The 10,000-nt window shown below is 48.4% G+C and overlaps 1 protein-coding gene across 4 annotated transcripts in view; it reads right to left on the bottom strand.

Annotated features, from left to right (window-relative positions):
- tenm4 (teneurin transmembrane protein 4) overlaps nucleotides 1–10,000 on the bottom strand; it is a 783,671-nt gene that overhangs the window by 378,692 nt on the left and 394,979 nt on the right. The gene's annotated exons all lie outside the window — the stretch shown is intronic.

Below are 10,000 nucleotides of genomic sequence, written 5' to 3'. Positions count from 1 at the left end.
ACTGACAGAGAGTCAGACTGACTGACTGACTGACTGACTAAGAGACAGACTGGCTGACTGACTGACTGACTAAGAGACTGACTAACTGACTGACTGACTAAGAGTCAGACTGACTGACTAAGAGACAGACTAGACTGACTGACTGACTAAGAGACAGACTGACTGACTGACTAAGAGACAGACTAGACTGACTGACTGACTGACTGACTAAGAGATAGACTGACTGACTAAGAGACAGACAGACTGACTGACTAAGAGACAGACTGACTGACTGAGAGACAGACTGACTGACTGACTGACTAAGAGATAGACTGACTGACTAAGAGACAGACTGACTGACTGACTAAGAGACAGACTGACTGACTGACTGACTATGAGACAGACTGACTGACTGACTGACTAAGAGACAGACTGACTGACTGACTGACTGACAGAGAGACTGACTGACTGACAGAGAGACTGACTGACTGACAGAGATTCAGACTGACTGACCGACTGACTGACAGACTGACTGACTGACTAAGAGACAGACTGACTGACTGACAGAGAGACTGACTGACTGACAGAGATTCAGACTGACTGACCGACTGACTGACAGACTGACTGACTAAGAGTCAGACTGACTGACTGACTAAGAGACAGACTGACTGAGTGACTGACTGAGAGACAGACTGACTGACTGGCTGACTGACTGACTGACTAAGAGACAGACTGACTGACTGACAGAGAGACTGACTGACTGACTGACTAAGAGACAGACTGACTGAGAGACAGACTGACTGAGAGACGGAGAGACTGACTGACTGACTGACTGACTGACTGAGAGACAGACGGATTGACTAAGAGACAGACTGACTAAGAGACATTGAGGAGCAGCTAAAGACCACACACCTCTTCAGAGCAACACTCGTCAGCTCTACTTCACACCATGAGGATCTCCTAGCCAGACACCATGAGGATCTCCTAGCCAGACACCATGAGGATCTCCTAGCCAGACACCATGAGGATCTCCTAGCCAGACACCATGAGGATCTCCTAGCCAGACACCATGAGGATCTCCTAGCCAGACACCATGAGGATCTCCTAGCCAGACACCATGAGGATCTCCTAGCCAGACACCATGAGGATCTCAGGAGCCAGGAGGAGCAGACCAGAACAGAGCCACTTCACCACAGCTCTGCTTCACACCATGAGGATCTCCTTATAATGGGATGGCCTCATACCTCAGTTATATTATGGTATTATAATGGGATGGCCTCATACCTCAGTCATATTATGGTATTATAATGGGATGGCCTCATACCTCAGTCATATTATGGTATTATAATGGGATGGCCTCATACCTCAGTCACATTATGGTATTATAATGGGATGGCCTCATACCTCAGTCATATTATGGTATTATAATGGGATGGCCTCATACCTCAGTCACATTATGGTATTATAATGGGATGGCCTCATACCTCAGTCATATTATGGTATTATAATGGGATGGCCTCATACCTCAGTCATATTATGGTATTATAATGGGATGGCCTCATACCTCAGTCATATTATGGTATTATAATGGGATGGCCTCATACATCAGTCATATTATGGTATTATAATGGACAGCAGGCTGTAAGAGGAAGCTGATTTCATTCAACCATTAGGCCAACATGTCCACACATTATGTAATGTTTAGGGACAGGAGTGATCCATGATCACGTGACCTGACAAGGCAAACTCTAGGATCAAGTTAAAAGCTGAAGGTTCATAACTAGGGCCCAGAGAATTTCCTGACTAGGTTACACGATCAAGGAACAACTCCAGTCCCTGGTCATTCTATATCAGGCGTCTCCAACTCCAGTCCTGGTCATTCTATATCAGGGGTCTCCAACTCCAGTCCTGGTCATTCTATATCAGGGGTCTCCAACTCCAGTCCTGGTCATTCTATATCAGGGGTCTCTAACTCCAGTCCCTGGTCATTCTATATCAGGGGTCTCCAACTCCAGTCCTGGTCATTCTATATCAGGGGTCTCTAACTCCAGTCCTGGTCATTCTATATCAGGCGTCTCTAACTCCAGTCCTGGTCATTCTATATCAGGGGTCTCCAACTCCAGTCCTGGTCATTCTATATCAGGGGTCTCTAACTCCAGTCCTGGTCATTCTATATCAGGGGTCTCTAACTCCAGTCCTGGTCATTCTATATCAGGGGTCTCCAACTCCAGTCCCTGGTCATTCTATATCAGGTGTCTCCAACTCCAGTCCCTGGTCATTCTATATCAGGGGTCTCTAACTCCAGTCCCTGGTCATTCTATATCAGGGGTCTCCAACTCCAGTCCTGGTCATTCTATATCAGGGGTCTCCAACTCCGGTCCCTGGTCATTCTATATCAGGGTCTCCAACTCCAGTCCTGGTCATTCTATATCAGGGGTCTCCAACTCCAGTCCCTGGTCATTCTATATCAGGGGTCTCCAACTCCAGTCCCTGGTCATTCTATATCAGGGGTCTCTAACTCCAGTCCTGGTCATTCTATATCAGGGGTCTCTAACTCCAGTCCTGGTCATTCTATATCAGGTGTCTCCAACTCCAGTCCTGGTCATTCTATATCAGGGGTCTCCAACTCCAGTCCTGGTCATTCTATATCAGGTGTCTCCAACTCCAGTCCCTGGTCATTCTATATCAGGGGTCTCCAACTCAGGTCCCTGGTCATTCTATATCAGGCGTCTCTAACTCCAGTCCCTGGTCATTCTATATCAGGGGTCTCTAACTCCAGTCCCTGGTCATTCTATATCAGGGGTCTCCAACTCCAGTCCCTGGTCATTCTATATCAGGGGTCTCCAACTCCAGTCCTGGTCATTCTATATCAGGGGTCTCCAACTCCAGTCCTGGTCATTCTATATCAGGGGTCTCTAACTCCAGTCCCTGGTCATTCTATATCAGGGGTCTCTAACTCCAGTCCTGGTCATTCTATATCAGGCGTCTCCAACTCCAGTCCCTGGTCATTCTATATCAGGCGTCTCTAACTCCAGTCCCTGGTCATTCTATATCAGGGGTCTCCAACTCCAGTCCCTGGTCATTCTATATCAGGCGTCTCTAACTCCAGTCCCTGGTCATTCTATATCAGGGGTCTCCAACTCCAGTCCCTGGTCATTCTATATCAGGCGTCTCTAACTCCAGTCCCTGGTCATTCTATATCAGGGGTCTCCAACTCCAGTCCTGGTCATTCTATATCAGGCGTCTCTAACTCCAGTCCCTGGTCATTCTATATCAGGGGTCTCTAACTCCAGTCCTGGTCATTCTATATCAGGTGTCTCTAACTCCAGTCCTGGTCATTCTATATCAGGGGTCTCCAACTCCAGTCCCTGGTCATTCTATATCAGGGGTCTCCAACTCCAGTCCCTGGTCATTCTATATCAGGGGTCTCTAACTCCAGTCCTGGTCATTCTATATCAGGTGTCTCCAACTCCAGTCCTGGTCATTCTATATCAGGGGTCTCTAACTCCAGTCCCTGGTCATTCTATATCAGGTGTCTCCAACTCCAGTCCCTGGTCATTCTATATCAGGGGTCTCCAACTCCAGTCCTGGTCATTCTATATCAGGCGTCTCTAACTCCAGTCCCTGGTCATTCTATATCAGGGTCTCCAACTCCAGTCCTGGTCATTCTATATCAGGGGTCTCTAACTCCAGTCCTGGTCATTCTATATCAGGTGTCTCTAACTCCAGTCCTGGTCATTCTATATCAGGGGTCTCCAACTCCAGTCCCTGGTCATTCTATATCAGGTGTCTCCAACTCCAGTCCCTGGTCATTCTATATCAGGGGTCTCTAACTCCAGTCCTGGTCATTCTATATCAGGCGTCTCTAACTCCAGTCCTGGTCATTCTATATCAGGGGTCTCCAACTCCAGTCCCTGGTCATTCTATATCAGGGGTCTCCAACTCCAGTCCTGGTCATTCTATATCAGGGGTCTCTAACTCCAGTCCCTGGTCATTCTATATCAGGTGTCTCCAACTCCAGTCCCTGGTCATTCTATATCAGGGGTCTCTAACTCCAGTCCCTGGTCATTCTATATCAGGTGTCTCCAACTCCAGTCCCTGGTCATTCTATATCAGGCGTCTCCAACTCCAGTCCTGGTCATTCTATATCAGGGTCTCTAACTCCAGTCCCTGGTCATTCTATATCAGGTGTCTCCAACTCAGGTCCCTGGTCATTCTATATCAGGCGTCTCTAACTCCAGTCCTGGTCATTCTATATCAGGTGTCTCCAACTCCAGTCCCTGGTCATTCTATATCAGGGGTCTCCAACTCCAGTCCCTGGTCATTCTATATCAGGGGTCTCCAACTCCAGTCCCTGGTCATTCTATATCAGGCGTCTCCAACTCCAGTCCCTGGTCATTCTATATCAGGGGTCTCCAACTCCAGTCCCTGGTCATTCTATATCAGGTGTCTCCAACTCCAGTCCTGGTCATTCTATATCAGGGGTCTCCAACTCCAGTCCTGGTCATTCTATATCAGGGGTCTCCAACTCCAGTCCTGGTCATTCTATATCAGGGGTCTCCAACTCCAGTCCCTGGTCATTCTATATCAGGCGTCTCCAACTCCAGTCCCTGGTCATTCTATATCAGGGGTCTCCAACTCCAGTCCTGGTCATTCTATATCAGGGGTCTCCAACTCCAGTCCCTGGTCATTCTATATCAGGGGTCTCTAACTCCAGTCCTGGTCATTCTATATCAGGCGTCTCTAACTCCAGTCCCTGGTCATTCTATATCAGGCGTCTCTAACTCCAGTCCTGGTCATTCTATATCAGGGGTCTCCAACTCCAGTCCTGGTCATTCTATATCAGGGGTCTCTAACTCCAGTCCTGGTCATTCTATATCAGGGGTCTCCAACTCAGGTCCCTGGTCATTCTATATCAGGGGTCTCTAACTCCAGTCCTGGTCATTCTATATCAGGGGTCTCCAACTCCAGTCCTGGTCATTCTATATCAGGGGTCTCCAACTCCAGTCCTGGTCATTCTATATCAGGCGTCTCCAACTCCAGTCCCTGGTCATTCTATATCAGGTGTCTCCAACTCCAGTCCCTGGTCATTCTATATCAGGTGTCTCCAACTCCAGTCCCTGGTCATTCTATATCAGGCGTCTCCAACTCCAGTCCCTGGTCATTCTATATCAGGGTCTCTAACTCCAGTCCTGGTCATTCTATATCAGGGGTCTCTAACTCCAGTCCCTGGTCATTCTATATCAGGGTCTCTAACTCCAGTCCTGGTCATTCTATATCAGGCGTCTCCAACTCCAGTCCCTGGTCATTCTATATCAGGGGTCTCCAACTCCAGTCCCTGGTCATTCTATATCAGGGGTCTCTAACTCCAGTCCTGGTCATTCTATATCAGGGGTCTCCAACTCCAGTCCCTGGTCATTCTATATCAGGTGTCTCCAACTCCAGTCCCTGGTCATTCTATATCAGGGGTCTCTAACTCCAGTCCTGGTCATTCTATATCAGGCGTCTCTAACTCCAGTCCTGGTCATTCTATATCAGGTGTCTCCAACTCCAGTCCTGGTCATTCTATATCAGGGGTCTCCAACTCCAGTCCTGGTCATTCTATATCAGGTGTCTCCAACTCCAGTCCTGGTCATTCTATATCAGGTGTCTCCAACTCCAGTCCTGGTCATTCTATATCAGGGGTCTCCAACTCCAGTCCCTGGTCATTCTATATCAGGTGTCTCCAACTCCAGTCCTGGTCATTCTATATCAGGTGTCTCCAACTCCAGTCCTGGTCATTCTATATCAGGGGTCTCCAACTCCAGTCCTGGTCATTCTATATCAGGGGTCTCCAACTCCAGTCCTGGTCATTCTATATCAGGGGTCTCCAACTCCAGTCCTGGTAATTCTATATCAGGTGTCTCCAACTCCAGTCCCTGGTCATTCTATATCAGGGGTCTCTAACTCCAGTCCCTGGTCATTCTGTATCAGGGGTCTCTAACTCCAGTCCTGGTCATTCTATATCAGGGGTCTCCAACTCAGGTCCCTGGTCATTCTATATCAGGTGTCTCCAACTCCAGTCCTGGTCATTCTATATCAGGGGTCTCCAACTCAGGTCCCTGGTCATTCTATATCAGGGGTCTCTAACTCCAGTCCTGGTCATTCTATATCAGGTGTCTCCAACTCAGGTCCCTGGTCATTCTATATCAGGTGTCTCCAACTCCAGTCCTGGTCATTCTATATCAGGGGTCTCCAACTCAGGTCCCTGGTCATTCTATATCAGGCGTCTCTAACTCCAGTCCCTGGTCATTCTATATCAGGGGTCTCCAACTCCAGTCCTGGTCATTCTATATCAGGGGTCTCCAACTCAGGTCCCTGGTCATTCTATATCAGGGGTCTCCGACTCAGGTCCCTGGTCATTCTATATCAGGGGTCTCCAACTCAGGTCCCTGGTCATTCTATATCAGGTGTCTCCAACTCCAGTCCCTGGTCATTCTATATCAGGGGTCTCTAACTCCAGTCCTGGTCATTCTATATCAGGTGTCTCCAACTCCAGTCCTGGTCATTCTATATCAGGTGTCTCCAACTCCAGTCCCTGGTCATTCTATATCAGGCGTCTCCAACTCCAGTCCCTGGTCATTCTATATCAGGGTCTCCAACTCCAGTCCCTGGTCATTCTATATCAGGGGTCTCCAACTCCAGTCCTGGTCATTCTATATCAGGGGTCTCCAACTCCAGTCCTGGTCATTCTATATCAGGCATCTCCAACTCCAGTCCCTGGTCATTCTATATCAGGGGTCTCCAACTCCAGTCCTGGTCATTCTATATCAGGCGTCTCCAACTCCAGTCCCTGGTCATTCTATATCAGGGGTCTCCAACTCCAGTCCCTGGTCATTCTATATCAGGGGTCTCTAACTCCAGTCCTGGTCATTCTATATCAGGCGTCTCTAACTCCAGTCCTGGTCATTCTATATCAGGTGTCTCCAACTCCAGTCCTGGTCATTCTATATCAGGCGTCTCTAACTCCAGTCCTGGTCATTCTATATCAGGCGTCTCTAACTCCAGTCCTGGTCATTCTATATCAGGTGTCTCCAACTCCAGTCCCTGGTCATTCTATATCAGGGGTCTCCAACTCCAGTCCTGGTCATTCTATATCAGGGGTCTCTAACTCCAGTCCTGGTCATTCTATATCAGGGGTCTCTAACTCCAGTCCTGGTCATTCTATATCAGGGGTCTCCAACTCCAGTCCCTGGTCATTCTATATCAGGGGTCTCCAACTCCAGTCCTGGTCATTCTATATCAGGTGTCTCCAACTCAGGTCCCTGGTCATTCTATATCAGGGTCTCCAACTCCAGTCCCTGGTCATTCTATATCAGGGTCTCCAACTCCAGTCCTGGTCATTCTATATCAGGGTCTCCAACTCCAGTCCTGGTCATTCTATATCAGGGGTCTCCAACTCCAGTCCTGGTCATTCTATATCAGGTGTCTCCAACTCCAGTCCTGGTCATTCTATATCAGGGTCTCCAACTCCAGTCCTGGTCATTCTATATCAGGGGTCTCCAACTCCAGTCCTGGTCATTCTATATCAGGGGTCTCCAACTCCAGTCCTGGTCATTCTATATCAGGGGTCTCCAACTCCAGTCCTGGTCATTCTATATCAGGGGTCTCCAACTCCAGTCCCTGGTCATTCTATATCAGGGGTCTCTAACTCCAGTCCTGGTCATTCTATATCAGGGGTCTCTAACTCCAGTCCTGGTCATTCTATATCAGGCGTCTCCAACTCCAGTCCTGGTCATTCTATATCAGGGGTCTCCAACTCCAGTCCTGGTCATTCTATATCAGGGGTCTCCAACTCCAGTCCCTGGTCATTCTATATCAGGTGTCTCCAACTCCAGTCCTGGTCATTCTATATCAGGGGTCTCTAACTCCAGTCCTGGTCATTCTATATCAGGGGTCTCCAACTCCAGTCCCTGGTCATTCTATATCAGGCGTCTCTAACTCCAGTCCCTGGTCATTCTATATCAGGGGTCTCTAACTCAGGTCCCTGGTCATTCTATATCAGGGGTCTCTAACTCCAGTCCCTGGTCATTCTATATCAGGGGTCTCTAACTCCAGTCCCTGGTCATTCTATATCAGGGGTCTCCAACTCCAGTCCTGGTCATTCTATATCAGGGGTCTCTAACTCCAGTCCTGGTCATTCTATATCAGGCGTCTCTAACTCCAGTCCTGGTCATTCTATATCAGGGTCTCCAACTCCAGTCCTGGTCATTCTATATCAGGGGTCTCTAACTCCAGTCCCTGGTCATTCTATATCAGGCGTCTCCAACTCAGGTCCCTGGTCATTCTATATCAGGGTCTCTAACTCCAGTCCTGGTCATTCTATATCAGGGGTCTCCAACTCCAGTCCTGGTCATTCTATATCAGGGGTCTCCAACTCCAGTCCTGGTCATTCTATATCAGGGGTCTCTAACTCCAGTCCTGGTCATTCTATATCAGGGGTCTCCAACTCCAGTCCTGGTCATTCTATATCAGGGTCTCCAACTCCAGTCCCTGGTCATTCTATATCAGGGGTCTCCAACTCCAGTCCTGGTCATTCTATATCAGGGTCTCCAACTCCAGTCCTGGTCATTCTATATCAGGGGTCTCCAACTCCAGTCCCTGGTCATTCTATATCAGGTGTCTCCAACTCCAGTCCCTGGTCATTCTATATCAGGGGTCTCCAACTCCAGTCCTGGTCATTCTATATCAGGGTCTCCAACTCCAGTCCCTGGTCATTCTATATCAGGGGTCTCCAACTCCAGTCCCTGGTCATTCTATATCAGGTGTCTCCAACTCCAGTCCTGGTCATTCTATATCAGGGGTCTCCAACTCCAGTCCCTGGTCATTCTATATCAGGTGTCTCCAACTCCAGTCCCTGGTCATTCTATATCAGGGGTCTCTAACTCCAGTCCCTGGTCATTCTATATCAGGGGTCTCTAACTCCAGTCCTGGTCATTCTATATCAGGGGTCTCCAACTCCAGTCCTGGTCATTCTATATCAGGGGTCTCCAACTCCAGTCCCTGGTCATTCTATATCAGGGGTCTCCAACTCCAGTCCTGGTCATTCTATATCAGGGGTCTCCAACTCCAGTCCTGGTCATTCTATATCAGGGGTCTCTAACTCCAGTCCCTGGTCATTCTATATCAGGGGTCTCCAACTCCAGTCCCTGGTCATTCTATATCAGGGGTCTCCAACTCCAGTCCCTGGTCATTCTATATCAGGTGTCTCCAACTCCAGTCCTGGTCATTCTATATCAGGGGTCTCTAACTCCAGTCCCTGGTCATTCTATATCAGGTGTCTCCAACTCCAGTCCTGGTCATTCTATATCAGGGGTCTCCGACTCAGGTCCCTGGTCATTCTATATCAGGGGTCTCCGACTCAGGTCCCTGGTCATTCTATATCAGGGGTCTCCAACTCCGGTCCTGGAGAGCGACTAGGTGTTCTGGCTGAACTAGAACTTAACCCTGGAGACTCCAGTTCTTCAGAATACAAGAGACCTTGTTGAGACTTGGAAGGGTCGGAGGTGGAATGCATCCCAAATGGCACCCTATTTTCTATATAGAGCCTTATGGGCCCTGGTCTAAAGGAGTACACTATATAGAGCCTTATGGCCCTGGTCTAAAGGAGTACACTATATAGAGCCTTATGGGCCCTGGTCTAAAGTAGTACACTATATAGAGCCTTATGGGCCCTGGTCTAAAGGAGTACACTATATAGAGCCTTATGGGTCCTGGTCTAAAGTAGTACACTATATAGAGCCCAATGGGCCCTGGTCTAAAGTAGTACACTATATAGAGCCTTATGGGCCCTGGTCTAAAGGAGTACACTATATAGAGCCTTATGGCACTGGTCTAAAGTAGTACACTATATAGAGCCTTATGGGCCCTGGTCTAAAGTAGTACACTATATAGAGCCTTATGGGCCCTGGTCTAAAGTAGTACACTATATAGAGCCTTATGGGCCCTGGTCTAAAATAGTACACTATATAGAGCCTTATGG

This window comes from Oncorhynchus keta, chromosome 18 (genome assembly GCF_023373465.1).
Source record: "Oncorhynchus keta strain PuntledgeMale-10-30-2019 chromosome 18, Oket_V2, whole genome shotgun sequence".
Classification (NCBI taxonomy): Eukaryota; Metazoa; Chordata; class Actinopteri; order Salmoniformes; family Salmonidae; genus Oncorhynchus; species Oncorhynchus keta.
The sequence above is the reverse complement of the archived record's forward strand: the minus strand, read 5'-3'. Positions and strand labels throughout refer to the sequence as shown.